This window comes from Balaenoptera physalus, assembly GCF_965194825.1.
Source record: "Balaenoptera physalus genome assembly, chromosome: 10".
In the NCBI taxonomy this organism is placed as follows: domain Eukaryota; kingdom Metazoa; phylum Chordata; class Mammalia; order Artiodactyla; family Balaenopteridae; genus Balaenoptera; species Balaenoptera physalus.
The window spans coordinates 1,945,551-1,960,791 of record NC_138889.1 but is presented as its reverse complement, the minus strand read 5'-3'; the positions used below and the strand labels follow the sequence as shown (position 1 = coordinate 1,960,791).

The 15,241-nt window shown below is 49.9% G+C and overlaps 1 protein-coding gene and 1 long non-coding RNA gene across 6 annotated transcripts in view; one reads left to right on the top strand and one right to left on the bottom strand.

The window, feature by feature from the left end:
* Nucleotides 1-6,758, top strand: part of LOC309668057 — a 28,291-nt gene extending 21,533 nt beyond the window's left edge. For 2 of the 3 annotated variants that reach the window (XR_014268050.1, XR_014268052.1), the window contains one exon: nucleotides 558-6,758. This is a non-coding gene — a long non-coding RNA (uncharacterized lncRNA). The remainder of the gene's footprint in view (nucleotides 1-557) is intronic. The other variant, XR_014268051.1, reaches the window with a different exon arrangement.
* The window catches only part of OPCML (opioid binding protein/cell adhesion molecule like), a 1,230,378-nt gene that overhangs the window by 1,154,952 nt on the left and 60,185 nt on the right, over nucleotides 1-15,241 (bottom strand). The window lies entirely within an intron of this gene.

Here is a 15,241-nt window from a genome sequence, read left to right as displayed (position 1 = left end):
CTTGTCTGATAAAGACCTAGAGGTGACTTGAATATTGGAATTTCCTATTATCTGTTGTTGGGTTTTTTCCTCTTGGCTTTCAGCCCTGTTTCTTGGCATGCCTGACAATACTTTACTGACTGTATGACACCAAAAATAATAAGTTGTAGCAGCTCTAAATGATGTCATACTCTTCCTGAGAGGGCTTACCCTTTCCTCTGCTCAGGCAGAGCGTGGATCTGGACCCTAACACATCCCTTTAAGGAGGGGTCACAGTTTGGGTCAGGCTCTACCCACCTCTGGTTGCTCTTTGGAGGCTCCAGTTGAGAGCCTGGGATTTTCACCAGGTACTAGTCACACTGGTACACCTTCGACTCTAATTCTTGTCTCCTTTATATTATAAGATGATCAAAGGCTGTGTTCTGTTTTTCAAAGGTTTTATGCTAAGGTTTCATGGTCTCCTGAAATCTGAGACTCTGGCACATGTCTTGAGCAAAAACTGGCAAAGTTTTAGGCTCAATTCTCCAGATTTCCTTTCTGATCCAGGCCCTTCAAATGTCTAATTTTTGTCTCTCCAGCCCCAGAAGACTTGCCAAAACCTCTTCTTGTTTCTGTGCATCTCAGCAGTGGTCCTCTGCCTGAGACCTGCATCTGAATCCTCAGTCCCTTGTTTTCAGCCCAGAATCAGCAAATATCCCGAGGGAAAAAGAGCTGCTGAATGCACTCCTGAGGTTTCCCGTTTGAGGTATTTAGGACCTCCAGTTCTGGATGCCTTGGTACATTTCTGATGTGTTCAAATAGATGTTTTTCACTTGACATTTTTACTTGTCCTCAGAGAGAGCGCTGGTCTACTACAACGTAACCTATTAATCCAGAGGATCTGGAAATCCAGAATTGCCTGCCTCTAGATCTTAGACTTTGATGGGTGTCGGGAAGAGAAAGGCAGACAATAAACAACAAACAAAAATTAAAGAAGATAATTTCAGAGGACGATAAAGGCTCTGATGGAAATAAACAAGATGGAGTGAACATTACATCTTACATCTGAGGGAAGTACATCTTACAAGGTGCCCTGACATGTTGTTATGGGCTGAATGTTTGTGTCTCCCCAAAATTCGTATGTTGAAACCCAATTCCCAATGTGATGGTGTTTGCAGGCGGGGCCTTTGGGGGGTGATTAGGGCATGAGTGGGATTAGTGCTCTCATGAGAGACCCCAGAGAGCTCCCACACCCCTTCCTCCATGTGAGGACACAGAAGGAAGACGGCTATGACCCAGGAAGCAGGTCCTCACCAGACCCTGAATCTGCCGGACCTTGATCTTGGACTTCCAGCCTCCAAAACTATGAGAAATAAATTTGTGTTGTTTATAAGCCACCCAGTCTATGGTATTCTGTTACAGGAGCCCAAATTTACTATGACACTGATTAAAACTCACAAAGAAAAGTTCTTCTTACCCCCATTGTGTGGATGAGAACATGGTAATCTTTGGGGCACAGCTGTTCTTCACTCTCCAGCAGTCAGACCAGGCTGGGGAAACCTTGGGTAACAAGGCAGCAGGGAAACAGCACTAAATCTGGCCCACAGACATTAGAGGTTACACGTCTCAGCACAAAGGCCCCTCACTAACCCAAGTAAGAAAAGAGAGGTCTTCTGAGACAACCCCATTATGTGCACTTAGAGCCTGCTAGGCAAGAGGCCGCAGGAGGCCGCTTCCCGGATCTGCCTTGAGCAGTCGAGGGGGCCATCTGTTCCGAAGGCCACTGGGCTGCCATAACTCATGGGCCCCCTAATTCAGATGAGCTGGGGATGCTGGGCCCTGGAAATGAGCTTTCCCCACCACCGCACTGCGCTCGGCTCTCAGCCTTCCATCATTTCCAAAGCATTAAGCAGCCCGCAGCTCGAGAATCCTGCCGCTGGGTGACATCTGTAACATCTGACATCATTTGGAAGACGGGGCAAGGGTAAAAAGAGCACTTTTTTGATCGGGGACACAAACAATGCTGAGGAAGAAATTAAGTTAATAGGCTTTTCTTTTCCTAAATGGATTTGCAGGATGTGGCTTCCCAGCTGGGCTGCTGTGAGGAGACCTAGTTCAGGGAGCTGACGAGGTAACTCTGCGTGGGTGACACTTAGGCGTGAGGTACTGTGCAGAGTGAGGGACACAGGAGACCTCGGCCGTCAGGATGCACTGTTGACCTCAAGAGCAGGGGAGATGCGGGGCGCAGCTTCACCGTGCTCCCGGGGGCTCTGGGTGTCACAACAAACCGAAGGGGACAGACGCTGGGTGTCCGTCCAGGAGGGAAAGCCCCTCATCTCCAGAGATCTTCACCTAGATCTCGCAAAGCTGCAGAGGCCCCTCTCCTGCCAAGAGCCTCCCCGACGTCCTTCTCCGTACTCTGTCCGCTTGGCGGGATTCAGGAAGCCTGTGCTCAGTGCCTTGTCTCCCCAGCTCAGCCTCCACACGAGGAAAAGTAAAAGGAATCAAGAGCCTCAGCTTCTCTCCAAAACTTACAGAACCTGCTACGAGCCCTTTGGCAAGAACAAAAGGTCCCAGGCCTTCTTGCCTCTGGCTCTGTGCACAGAGTGGTGCCGAGGGCAGGCACTCCATGGAAACCTTCCAAGGATTCCCAGGTCTACCACAGAGGTGCTGGGATTTGGGCCTTGTAAGAGGGACTGCTTACGAGCATCAGGACCCAACCTCCAGCCCACGCCCCCAAACCAGCCTCAGCTGTGTGAATGGAGAGGCTCAACCCAGAGTAGGCACTGGGAAAGAAGAAGACATTGAAACGTCTCTGAGTGCATGGTCATCTCAGCAAGAGCAGATGTACACTAGGCTGAGAGTTAGAATTCTAGGATGCTGGGCCTCACAGGGGACTTAAACTTTCAGGGTCAACTAGGGATGAGTCCTTTTACAGATGAGGACGCTATTTCCCCAGACTGCACACAACTGTGCCCTGATGCAAGGAGATGAACTCTGTAAGGACTGACAGCACATGGGTACCTCCAGTGTCCAGCAAGAACCAGCACACAGTAGGTGCCTACTGTGTGCAGAAACTGTATCAAGTCCCGTGCGGTACAGAGAGATGGACAGAGTACAGACCCAGCCAATGTGGAACATACCACCTAGTTGCAGTGGGGGGGGGGGGGGGGGGGGCGCAGGCACATGACAGGAACCTACAAAGCCCTGCCGTCTGTGCTTTCAGAAGTCTATAGGTGAGGTGCCCGGCAGAGAACCCAGGGGAAACAACACATAATGCTGCCAGTGGCCTTCCAATAACCTAGCACCTAATACACCAGCGTCGGCCTGGAGAACACAGTGACAGTGAATGAGATGCAGGCCCTGCCCTAAAAGAGCTTCCTATCCAGTGCGAAGACCATCTGCGAAGTGGTAATTCCAACACACTGCAGTAGATGATGCCGTGAGTACATACAGGCACATGGGAGCACACGGGAAGGGCATGACCCCGGCTACGAGGAGCGGGAAAGGTTTCCAGCGGACATGACGCAGAGGTTGAAATGAACGGTGAGTACAGTTTAGCCCAGTGAAGGAGGGATGCGGGTGGGAAAAGACATCCTGGGCAGAAGGCAGAGCAGGGCTAGAGCCTGATGTGTTCACTTTCAGGGGAAGGACAGCAAGATACTTTCCAGGGAAGGGGGCCTCTGACTATAAGTCAGACTTTGTCCATAAGATGCTACGTCGTTTGTCCAGTCTTCTTTTTTTTTTTTTAAAGACAATAATTTCTTTGCTTTATTTATTTATTTATAAATAAATGTGTTGGGTCTTAGTTGCGGCATGTGGGCTCTTCGATGTGGCGTGTGGGCTTCTCTCTAGTTGTGGCGTGCAGGTTTTCTCTCCCTAGTTGTGGCAAGTGGGCTCCAGAGCACGTGGGCTCTGTAGTTTGCGGTTCACGGGCTCTCTAGTTGAGGCATGCGAGCTCAGAAGTTGTGGCACGCGGGCTTAGCTGCCCTGTGGCATGTGGGATCTTAGTTCCCCGACCAGGGATCAAACCTGCGTCCCCTGCATTGGAAGGCGGATTCTTTCCCACTGGACCCACCAGGGAAGCCCCTCTCCAGGCTTGAGAACAGTCAGAACCCACTGGAAATTTTTAAACGATGGAATAAAACAATCAGGCTTTTGTTTAGATCCTCCAAACACAGATGAAGGGAGTGAAATAGGGCCCAACTGCCAAGCGTGGCTTCCCGTTTGGGGATTGCTGGAATAATACAGATGGAAAATAATAATGCATATGAATTCCATAGCAATCACGTGATTTTTTTTTTTTTGGTTTCTAATTCTACAATTAAAAATTTGACCAAAATTGACAATGGTCTGAGATAACATGGGAGTAGCAATGCAAAAATAATAAGCGGTGTTAAGTGGATGCAGTTGGCAGAAACTGCTAATTGACTACACAGAGGGGACGGAGAATAGGAAAGAGTAAAGTGGACTTGGGTTTCCGCCTTGAGCGGATGAACTGTGCCTTTGCTGCTGGAGCAGAAAAGAAGAACCAAGCCGGAGGGTGAGATGTTGCAGGCAGGCAGCTCTGGGTCTAGAGGTCAAAGCGAGGTTTCTCCGGAAGAGGAGGAAACAAGAAAACAGCTGGAAAACTGCGTTTCCTGTGAGTCTCGTATGACACAGTGGCTAAAATCTCTTCTTCTCCTTTGCCACACACGTGAAGGAAGATACAGACGAGGGAGAAACTGATGGGGCTCGCTGCTCAAGCAGAGCATGTCCTGGGAACGTCTGCACACCGTCCTCACAATGCCCAAGCCCCCTGCTCCACTGCAGATGTGACGGATGAAGGCAGAGGGCGGGCCGGGTAGACAAGCAGCACTAGAAAAGGCTCGCGCACACAGAGGACATCCCCGCTGCCAGGGCTGTCCGGGGAGGATCCCCTGCAGCCCCATCCCCAGCTGCCTTCAATGCAAAGACAGAAAGAAAAGGAGCACAGGCGAGTCTGGCAGATCCGATAAAGATGGATGGAAGGAAGCAAGACAAAGGCACCTGCCGGCACCGTGTCCGCTCCAACCACCAGCACAAAAACAAACTCATTAATTATCCGCCGGCCCGGGCTGAAATGCCCCAGTGCAAACACTCCCCACCCAGCTCCCAGCGAGACACACAGCCCCGAGGTGCACATGCCACGGCTCCTGCTGCTGACGGAGGCCCAGAACCATCTTCCCCAGAGGACACAGTAGGCCCTTAATAAATATGTACTGAGTACATGACTGAGCAAGGAGTGGTAACCGAGAAGAGATCCGGTTGAGCTTACTTGGTTACAAGCGAGGGAACCCACATCGAGCTGACTCCAGCAAAGGGGAATTCTGGGATAGGATATTGGGTCCTCAGGTTGGAAATATGCAAAAACCTTCAGAGGCAGCTTTAGATGTCTAAGAGGCAAGAAAGTAGGAGTGGTCCTGTGATAGAAACAGGCTGGTCTAATGCAAGCGTGTTTAAGCTCTTTGTTACTCAGCTCAAGATTCAAATTCAAGAGAAGTTAGAGGATGAAGAGTCCTTGCTTAACAGCTCTCATGGGCTGCTGTCCATGGGAAAGAAGGACAGGGCAGGGCTGCAAGGAAGGAGGCCGAAGCTAAGACGCCCATGACTCTTACGAATAATGTTTTAGAGACACAATTAGGGTTCCTCTATGTAGGGTTGAAGGTTTGTGTAGGAGGGAGACAAGGCCAGGACGACACCAGGGTTGGTCTAAATGAACGGTTGACTCATTTCTCCCCTGGGCACATGCTGACTCTCTGTACAAAGGTCACCTGGACTTCACATCGTATAAGGGACATCAGTAGGAATGCAGACACACAGAAAACAATAGCAATTGACAAGCCACTGAAAGACGGATCAGACGATGATTCTTTAACCATCAAAAAGGTCTTGAGAGTGACTCAGTAACTGTCTTTATTAAAGATTAAGATTTTACAAAGAATTTTTTCTGTTCTAAGACTTAAAGAGAATCATCAGGTTTAAATAAAGTGTGAAGAATTTAGAATCCATCGTGGGATGTGAGCATTTAAAACAGGGCCTGTGTCTTATTCTTTTAAACATATCCTGTGTCTCGTGCTATACTCCATGGAGAGGAGCAACCAGAAGCACGCAATTCAGACTCGGAGAAGTCAGGACTTCCTCCCTTGCTGCCCATGTGACCCTGAATAAGTCATTTCCCTGAGCCTGAGTTTCCTGCCTGTGTACTGAGTCTAGCAACTTCAGATAACGGTTGCTTGGTTTTAAGAGGCTCCTGTATGTAAAGCACTGAAAACAATTCTGGGCGTATAATGACTCAATAAATGACAACTGAGATTCAGTAAATATTTGTTAATTTTGATAATGATTTTCTTAAGGCAAAAGTTACTAGGTAATAAAATCTTTTTTTAAAACGTATCACAGAAACTGGTCTTTTTCTGGCATTTGAATAAAGAAAAGAACTCAGACCTTCCTGGTGTGATTTAATTGAAGTCCCACCTGAAGGCAAGGACATGAGGTAAACAGCGTCTTCTCCTCCCCCCTCTCCTCGGATGCCCCCACCCAGCCCAGGGAAACCAGCCTCCTGCCCCCTGCCTAGAGCATCTCATAGCCTTTTCAGAAGGGAAATCAGATGGCTGGGGCTGGGTCACATTCCGTAGCTGCTCCCCGAGTGGAGGAGCTGCCCGAGTCCCCCAGCTCCTTCTGTCTGACCTACTGTGGTCCCCAAACACAGGCTGCCCGTGCAGGGGCTCATGGATGCACGGCGGCAGGGGCAGGCGGGTAAAATGAAACATAGATGATCCGTGAAAGCGGAAGGAAACTGAAACTATAAGTCAAGCAAGGAGGCAATGAACAGACATCAAAATTCTCGAGATGTTCCGCACTGTCTGGCAGGATCCATCACTTGCTGACTTGGCAGGAGATTCATCCAACGTTGTAAGCCCTGATTTTCCTGAAAATTCGAGAGCTTCCAGATAAGCTCTGCTTGCACACCTGCCGTCAGCATCCTGCAAGGGCCCCCGCCAGTCATGCGCTCCTCACGCCTTGACCTTCGGCAGCATCATCACCATCACCACCGCCCTGCAACTCAACACCCTCAGTCAAGGCTCCTGTCGGGTTCTCACCCGCAGCAGCCCCCCTTCATCTTCTTCAGACAGGGGCACCTTGAAAGAAGTTAATCACTCTGCTTTCTGAGGAAACAACGTCAGCGTCTTGGTCAGCTGGCTGTCCCTGCAGAGCCAGAAGACGATGAAGGGGACTCACAAAGACAGACACTGTCCACAGCAGTCAAATCCGATGCACGGAAGCGTCGGGAACCAGCGACTGAACAAGCCCATGGGGAGGATCCTTGAGAGTCAGCGAGGAGGCGGAGAGGGAACGGACAGGCCAGAGACGAGGCAACCGCAGACCACTCGGTGAGGAGACGCCTCTGCCGCCCCAGCGTGAGCGACTGCTACTTGGAGCAACAGGTATTTCCCCACAAACGCCGAGTGAAACGGAAAACAAAGGGACCACACAGGCCTTCTCAGGAATGTTAGGTTTGAGTTTTAAAAATTATTTGCTAAACCCCATGATAAGCTGCAAGTAATCATGTTTTTTAAAATACTAATACTACTGTATAACAAGCTGCTTTATCCTCCGCTCTCGGTAACCTGTCACCAGGAACCAGGAACCAGGTTCAATATCCACTTCCCTCTGAAGCCTCCCAAGGAATTCTGAAGACACTTGTAAACCTCCCACCTTTGTAATTTCTTGTTTACACCTCTTTATTCCTGTCTCTTCCACTTCACGTGGCTCCCCACGCCCATCATGCCTCCACTGAACCGTGATTTCCTGGAAAATAGATGTGGGTCTTAGTCATGGTCATATCCCTCTCACACATGATAAAGTCTGCCTCAGGAAATGTTTATCCAGCGGAAGAATAAACAGATTGACAGGACACATTCAAATAGCCCAGAACCAAAGGTATTTGGGCTGCCTGTGTGGAAAAGGCTAGAAGGAGTGTGCTCCCTTCACTGCTTCAGAGCCAGTGGACCCCAGCCCTCCGTCAACTGAAAAAATATGCACAACTTAAAGTTGAGAGTTATGTTTTATTTGGCGGACAAAACTGAGGCCTTAAGTCCAGGACAGAGCATCTCAGATAACTCTGAGAAACTGCTCCAAAGAGGCAAGGTGGGTGTCAGGATATGTAGGAGCTTTTGCAATAGAGACCAGGTAGTTGGAACATCAAAAGAAGAATGTTAATTAAAGAAAACCAGATATCTCAGGTTAAGGAATTTAGTGCTTTTCTATGTACGGGAAGATGCAAGAGTCTGGGCTCACTGACATCATTCCTTTGATGTGCACCTCAGCCATCTGGGGCCAGTGTCCTGTGCTTTCTCATCCTCAGTCTCCTCAGGTGCACCATGGTGGGGTGGGTATGTGTGTGTGTGGCTGCAATGGCTGAGAGCTTGATGGGGGCGTCATGTTCTACCCTGAGTTCCCTGAGGGCTCACTGGGGAGGCTGTAATGGGATGGCTTAATGGCCGCAACATCCTTTGTTTACTGATACGGCAGCAATAGTTTTCATCCACACCTCCGAACAGAAGCCACTCTCCTCTGTGGGAGCCCTTTCCCGGGGCAGCTACTTTCCATGTTTAATAAGAAAACTAGGAAATCTAAACTGCGGAGTCAGTTCAAATCCGACGGCCACCTGGGACTGGAGAAGCAGGAACAGCACCAATGCTGTGGTTTGACATCCTTTCCTTCAAGTGAAAACATCTTCACTCCACACTGCAACCTTCCCGCCTAAACTCCCCAGAAAACCAACTTTCAAGGGAAGGTCTACCAGCAACGACCCAAGGGAGATGTTTGTGAAAACACCACCGTTCCCAGCCCGGACCTCAGGAAAGGGAGCCCAGGACGCCCCTTCTCAACGTGTGCCTCAAGAGGCTCTAATGAATACTAAACTTGAGGATCACTGCCCTAAGCATACGCGGCCAAGAAACGAAGGAGGAAAGGAAGAGAGGGAGGGGAGGAGGAGCAGGAGATGGAGGAGGTGGCTTTGGAGGAGGAGGAGATGGGCGAGGAGGAAAGGAAGAGCTTGCCACGTGCCAGGTGCTGCCCAAGACAACGCCAGGTCCTTGTTAACACAGATAAAAACACAGATGCTGATATCTGAAAGTTAAAGTGTGAAAAAAGTAAATTACCAAAACATTGACTGGATAAATACTAACAATAATAACATCTGGTAGTTATAACAATATAAAAATAGACTTGATGACAAAGAACATCAAGAGTGTGAAGTTCTTAGGCACAGGAATTGCTGAATCTCATGAAAAGACGCTGTATGGAAATAGAAAGAATAGAGGCAGGGCGATGGTTAAACCTGGATTAAATCAAATGGAAGGTTTGGCCTCAAAGTCTGCCCTCTTTCAACCACTAAACTAAAAGTCCTCTTTAAGTCTGATGTTCTGTGATCATCAGCATCAGGAGAAACACTGAGCACGAAGTCAGTGACCCGGGATAAGTTCTGGCTCTGCCCACCAGCTGTGTCTCCTTAGACAAGTCACGTGAATCCCTGGGTCCCAGTTTCCCCGAGTTTGTTTGAACTGGGAAAGAACTGTGCAGATGCAATACACCCTATTTTCACAATTAGTTCCCTTTCTGTGTTCCACAATGTGAATAAATGCGTGCAGAAGCTTTAAACATTACATGTGATCAAAAGCATGATATGGATACAAAATATTGTAAGGATAATATAGCTAACATTTACTGAGTGCTAGTTGTGTGTCAGAAACTGTGCCAAGTGTTTTAAAGGTGTGGACTTGTCGCTGTTTTAGCAACCCTATGAGGAAGATTCTATCACGATCTTCATTTTACAAGCAAAAAACCTGAAGCACAGAAAGGCTAAGGAACTCTCCCAAGCTCACACAGCTAGTAAGTGACAGAACTGGAATCTGAACCAAGGCAACTGCATTTCAGAGTCCAGAGCCTGCTCTCCTAATCACAGCACCATAAGAAGCGGGTTTCACGATCAGCTCTTCCTCATGTACGAATCAGGAAAGCACATTCAAAGACTAGTTCCGACTCTGGCATTTTCCCTTCATCTTCCTGGCGTAGCTTCCTCCTCAAGCCAGTCATCCTACTGCTTGACCAGTTCACGACACACGGTTTTTACTAGCATCCCCTCACCCAACAAGGCTTGACGGCACCAATGCAGAATCCACCCCGTGTGCTGGGGCGGGCGTCAGTCCCCTCAGCCTCAGCCTCACACACCCTTCCAGCTGCTGCCTCGTTTCTGCTCTGGGCTTCACAGCCTTGTTTCCTGAAAGCACCTTCTCTGTATTAGCACCTCCGAAAGGTTACCTGTGGGCTCCACCGTTTTCAAATTTAATGGAGATTTTTCAACTGTGTTGTGCAGCATTTGATACTATTGGCAACTCCACCTTCAAATTTCTGTCCTCCCTGACTTGTGTGACCTCGTCCCCCTTGGCTCTCTGGGTTCTGGGGATCAGCGTGTCTCCTTCGTGCCCATCTCTTAAATGCCCACGTTCCCCGGGGTCTCCCCACTCACGTGCTCTCCGCTCTCCTGGAACATCTCATCTGCTCTTATACTTTCAACCACCCGTATTTTCCAAGTCTGACTCTCTAGAGCATCAGACCAACGTGAACGACTACTTCCTGGACCTCTCCACTGGGATGCCGCCCAGGTCCCTCAGATTCCAGAGCTCCTAGGAACAAAGAGCCGTGCTCCCCCTTCTCCAAACTCCTCTCCTCCCGAGTCCACCATGCCAGTGACCTGGGGATCACTCCTCCTCCCCCTCATGCTCTCCTACACGCAACCTGCCTTCCTGTCTCATCAACTCTGCTTCCTTAATATGTCGGGAATCGGCCGCCTCTTCCCCACCTGCTCAGTCACTGCCCATCAAACACAAAAGTCTTGCCCTTTTCCTGTGCAATCTCCATTTTTCTAAAATGTAAACACATTAAGGTCGACTGCTTAAAGCCCTTCCATGGCATGCCACTGCTTTTGGATAATTTTGACCCCCTCCCTGGATGGGCAGTCTAAGCGAGGAAGTTCTTAATTTGGCCCCTGCCTTCCTCTCTCCAGTGGAACCTCTCAGCACTCCACTCTGCCGCATGGACCCCAAAGAATCAAACAGAACTACTTGCAAGGCACCATTCTCTTTCACGAACCTTTAAAAAATGCTCCCGCAAATCGAGACCACCCTCGCTTTTCCATTTTGCTAATTCCTGCTCTTTAAGTCTTAACCCAAACTGTACCGCTTCCAGGAAGCTTCGGGGAACTCCTTTCTCCTCCTCCAGAGGAGGTCAGAAGTCCCAGCTCTTTACTTCACATGATACGATTTCTTCTCTGCATTATAATCCGGATCGTGGCCTTTGTCCCTCACTAGAACAGGAGGTCCTTCAGAGATCAGTTTAGAAATTCTTTTTCCTCTATATTCCCTGCAAGTACCATGTCACCTGCACATAGAAGACATTCAATGTGCACTGGCTGAAAGAATGAATGAAAAAATGACATAACAAAGAGAAGCGTTTGGGCACAGCTCCCAAAGCAGGAGATACTGTGCCCGGCACCCAGGTTTCTCCACCACGTACAGTTGCTCGTACAGCACAACGCAGAGCTATTTACTTTTCCCTAAAAATATAAACTCTCTCCAAAGCTGTGTTTGTGGAAAGTCTGCAATGAAAGAAGCACTTGTTTAAATAGAAAGGTCTCAGGCAATTAGCAAACACGGGACAAATCCAAGACCCACTCGCTTTCCCAGGGCTTTGTGTTTGCAGTTAGATGTATGGAAAAGCTGGTGCAGAATGAGATTCCTTCTTCACAGAAAAGAAAACATGTTATTTAAATAGCAATGCCTCTCACCACCAAGGCTGCAGTCTAGAAAACGAGAGTCTGGATTTATTGCAAAAAAGTAACCCTCGGGGGCTGGGTCAAGAATGGGGGCAAGGATCCCCTGGATTTCCATTCACTCCTACAAGAAAGCCTTTTTCCCAGATAGAACAGAAGACAAAGATCCAGGTTTGCAGGCAAGTGTTGCAGGACCTAATACATCTCTGATGGACAGGACAGAGGGGAGACGAGTGGGTGACAGAACCGGTACAGGGTGCCCGTGTCCACGTGTGAAGCTGCGTGTGTGAAATGCCCGCACCTCAACCTTCTCCCCCTCATGTCCTTTCCAGTGAAAGCGAGTGGGCCTCGGGGGGTGATCGACCTCCTGACACCCCCTCCCTCACTGACACACAGGAGGCCTGAGTCAGCAGCTCGATTAGGTGACGTGCCAGTTCCCAGGCTCTGTGATCCTTCTGCAATGCGGTTACTTGAATAGTCCCCCTTCATGCTAAAGAGTACACGGGGGAAACATAGGCCCATCACTGACATAAAATTAACATCCATCTCTGCAATGAGAGGACCTGGATTCGAATCCCATCTTTACCATCTACTTGCCGAGTGACCTTTGGAGAATTGCTTTACTTCCCTGAGTCCCCAGCCCTAAAGTAAGATTAAACTCACCCACTTCAAAGGGTTTCTCATGAAGATCAAGTTGTCTCTCAAGAGCCCTGTCTTATTCACTCTGTATCTGTACTGCCGGAGTGGCTGAAGGCATGAATGAAAAGAGGCCTTATAATCAAACACACCTTTATGTCGGCAGAGATAAATAAGAGAAATGTGCCTACGTGGCATCCACACATCCTTGAGTGCTGCCCGGAAATCACTCCCATTTCAGACCAGCCCCTGCAGAGTGAATTTCCAGAGATACCACCTGTGCAACTTTGCATCACTTTACATCGCAGGCAGTCTCGGCAGTCCTCTCCTTCGGAGGCGAGCCCCCTGGGCCGACACACGGACCTGCAGGACTTTGGGCAGTAGGGGAGCAGCGAGGGGACACTGCCAGAGACAGGAAACACCTGGAAGAGGCCACATCGGGCGCAGGACAGGGAGGTGGCATCCATCACCTGCCAGCCAAGCAGAGCCCCTGGCCTGTTCTCTGCTGCCCCCGAGAGCCAGCAATCTGTCAGGCACCAGCTTCATTCGCAGGTGAGGGTCACTAATTTGAATTAATAGCACTGCACTGCTCTGGGCTTTGTTTTGCTTTGCCCCCCCTCCTGTGGATGCTGAAGACCTCTTTGTTGCCTGGTTCTGTGAGTGGGGCGACAGCGTGAACAAATGTCCAATTAGCCAGGGAAACAAAATCTGCCAGGATCCCTGCTCTGGCCAGAAGGCACCTTCCTCTAAAGCCCAGAGACCACACACCACACAACTGGCTGTTCCTGTTCAGTTCACCCCTCAGGGGCACACTTGCTACCCCCTGACCTCTGAACCCCACAGTGATCATCCCTACCCCCGGGGGTATCATTATCCCACACACCCCACCCCGTCTACCTCTCTCCCTGCTCAAGCTACTGCAAAAATAATACCCACTGCATAGGGATGCCGTGAGGATCAAAGATAATTCATGCAAAGGATCTGGCTTAGTGTCCGATCCACGTGGACATCTGATCAATGTGATCGGTTCCTCAGGAAGGGGCACGGCTCCTGCTCCTTGATCTGTGGAACTATGCGTAGGTTTGGGGGCAGGAAGACCATCGAGAACAGAAGACACAGCGTCTCCAGATTCTCAGCAAGCGCAGCCCCTCTGCCGTCCTGCAGAGCTGGGCACAGACCCTGAGGGCCGAGCAAGTGTCTGAGCTTGGCCAGTAGAACCTCCAAGCGTACACGGTCCCTCTGCCCACCCCGACACCCCTCTCCCTCCAGGGGTGGCCACGGCACCTGCTCCTGCTTTTCCCACCTGATGTTTATGAGCAAAGCATCCCTTTCACAAGCTGGTAAAGACAGAAAGGCTCAGAGACAGGGTCCCCAGCAAGCTGCTCCCAGGCACCGGGGCTCCCGCAAGAGAACCCTCCCACTGCTAAGCACAACTGTGTTCAAATGCTGGGCCATCATGGGGACATACGGGCTTTCAGACACCACGGGGCTTGCATGAGATTATACTGTCACCTTCAATAACTAACAGAGTATATGTAGAGTTGAATCACTTTGTTATAAAGCAGAAACTAACACACCATTGTAAAGCAATTATACTCCAATAAAGATGTTAAAAAAGAAAAAAAACTAACAGAGACAGTTCTAGACAACGCATCTCAATCTTCCTGCTCCAGAGAAAGACGGCCTGCCTGGCTTGCTGGGGGTGAACTTCATGAAGACCCAGAGGTTGTTGCCGTCCAGGTTCTGAGAATGAATCAATGGGCTGAGGGGCCGTCTACCAGGGAAACAGGTACAGGAAGTCTGGGCCGCTGGAGGGTCCCTTACCAGGACTCCAGGCTCCAAGGAACTTCAGCTTTCGAAACTGCGAAGCACTTTCTGCCACCCCGATGAAGCACAGAAAGACCTCAGGCACCTGCAGCAGGAAGAGGCCCCCACAGGGCTCCTGGAACATCAGTAATTCAGCTGTGTGTCTGCACAACCATCTCTCAATGTCAGCGCCTCTGCCACGCCGTGTGAAAAGGGTTGCCAGCTGGTGAAAGCCGTTGTGATTTACTGACACCTCTGAGCGCCTCCAGATTCCCTCCTCATCGGCCATCTCCCCACCCCACAAACTGCAAAAGACCAAGAATGGCGGCTCTAGAGCCAACTGGAAGGAAGTCGCCTGTAGCAGGTGGCACCACCTGTCCTCATCTGGTTGCAGCCAAAACAACCCCCTCTCCATCACGCCACACCGCGGAGAATGTTTAACCGGTTCGGCACGAGCTCAGCCGCAGCCGGGCCAGTGGAGGGAAGAGGCGAGGCTCTGGTTCCGTCACGAGCCAGTGGGGGAGGACAGCAGTCAGCAGCGTGGTGAACCCACTTTCGCCCCCTTGCGCCCTGGGATCCAGTGGCGGGTGATCCTCCTAGCAACTCCTTAGTCTCCAAATACCAGCTGAATGCCCACGTGCCGGCACTGCCCCCGGCCCGGCGTCTGGCTGTAAGATCTACGCCTGCAGAGCTGCCTCTCATGGCAAAGCCTGGGTGAGAGGCTCATCTGAAATACGCACCGCTCTGCCGGACTGCCCACTCTACTCTCCTCCTCAAACCATCACTTTTCTGTCTCCATGACGATGTCCCTAAACTTCTAACACGGGTAAAAATTTCTGAAGCAAGATCTTCGACCCTTCTCACTCCCAAATTAATTTCCTTTTCTACATTTGTTCCAAGCTCGCTGAATCTCAGTACTTTGTAATGAGCTTCTACTATTTCAGACTTTCCAGGACACCAATCAGACCACTTATCAGAACGAATGTG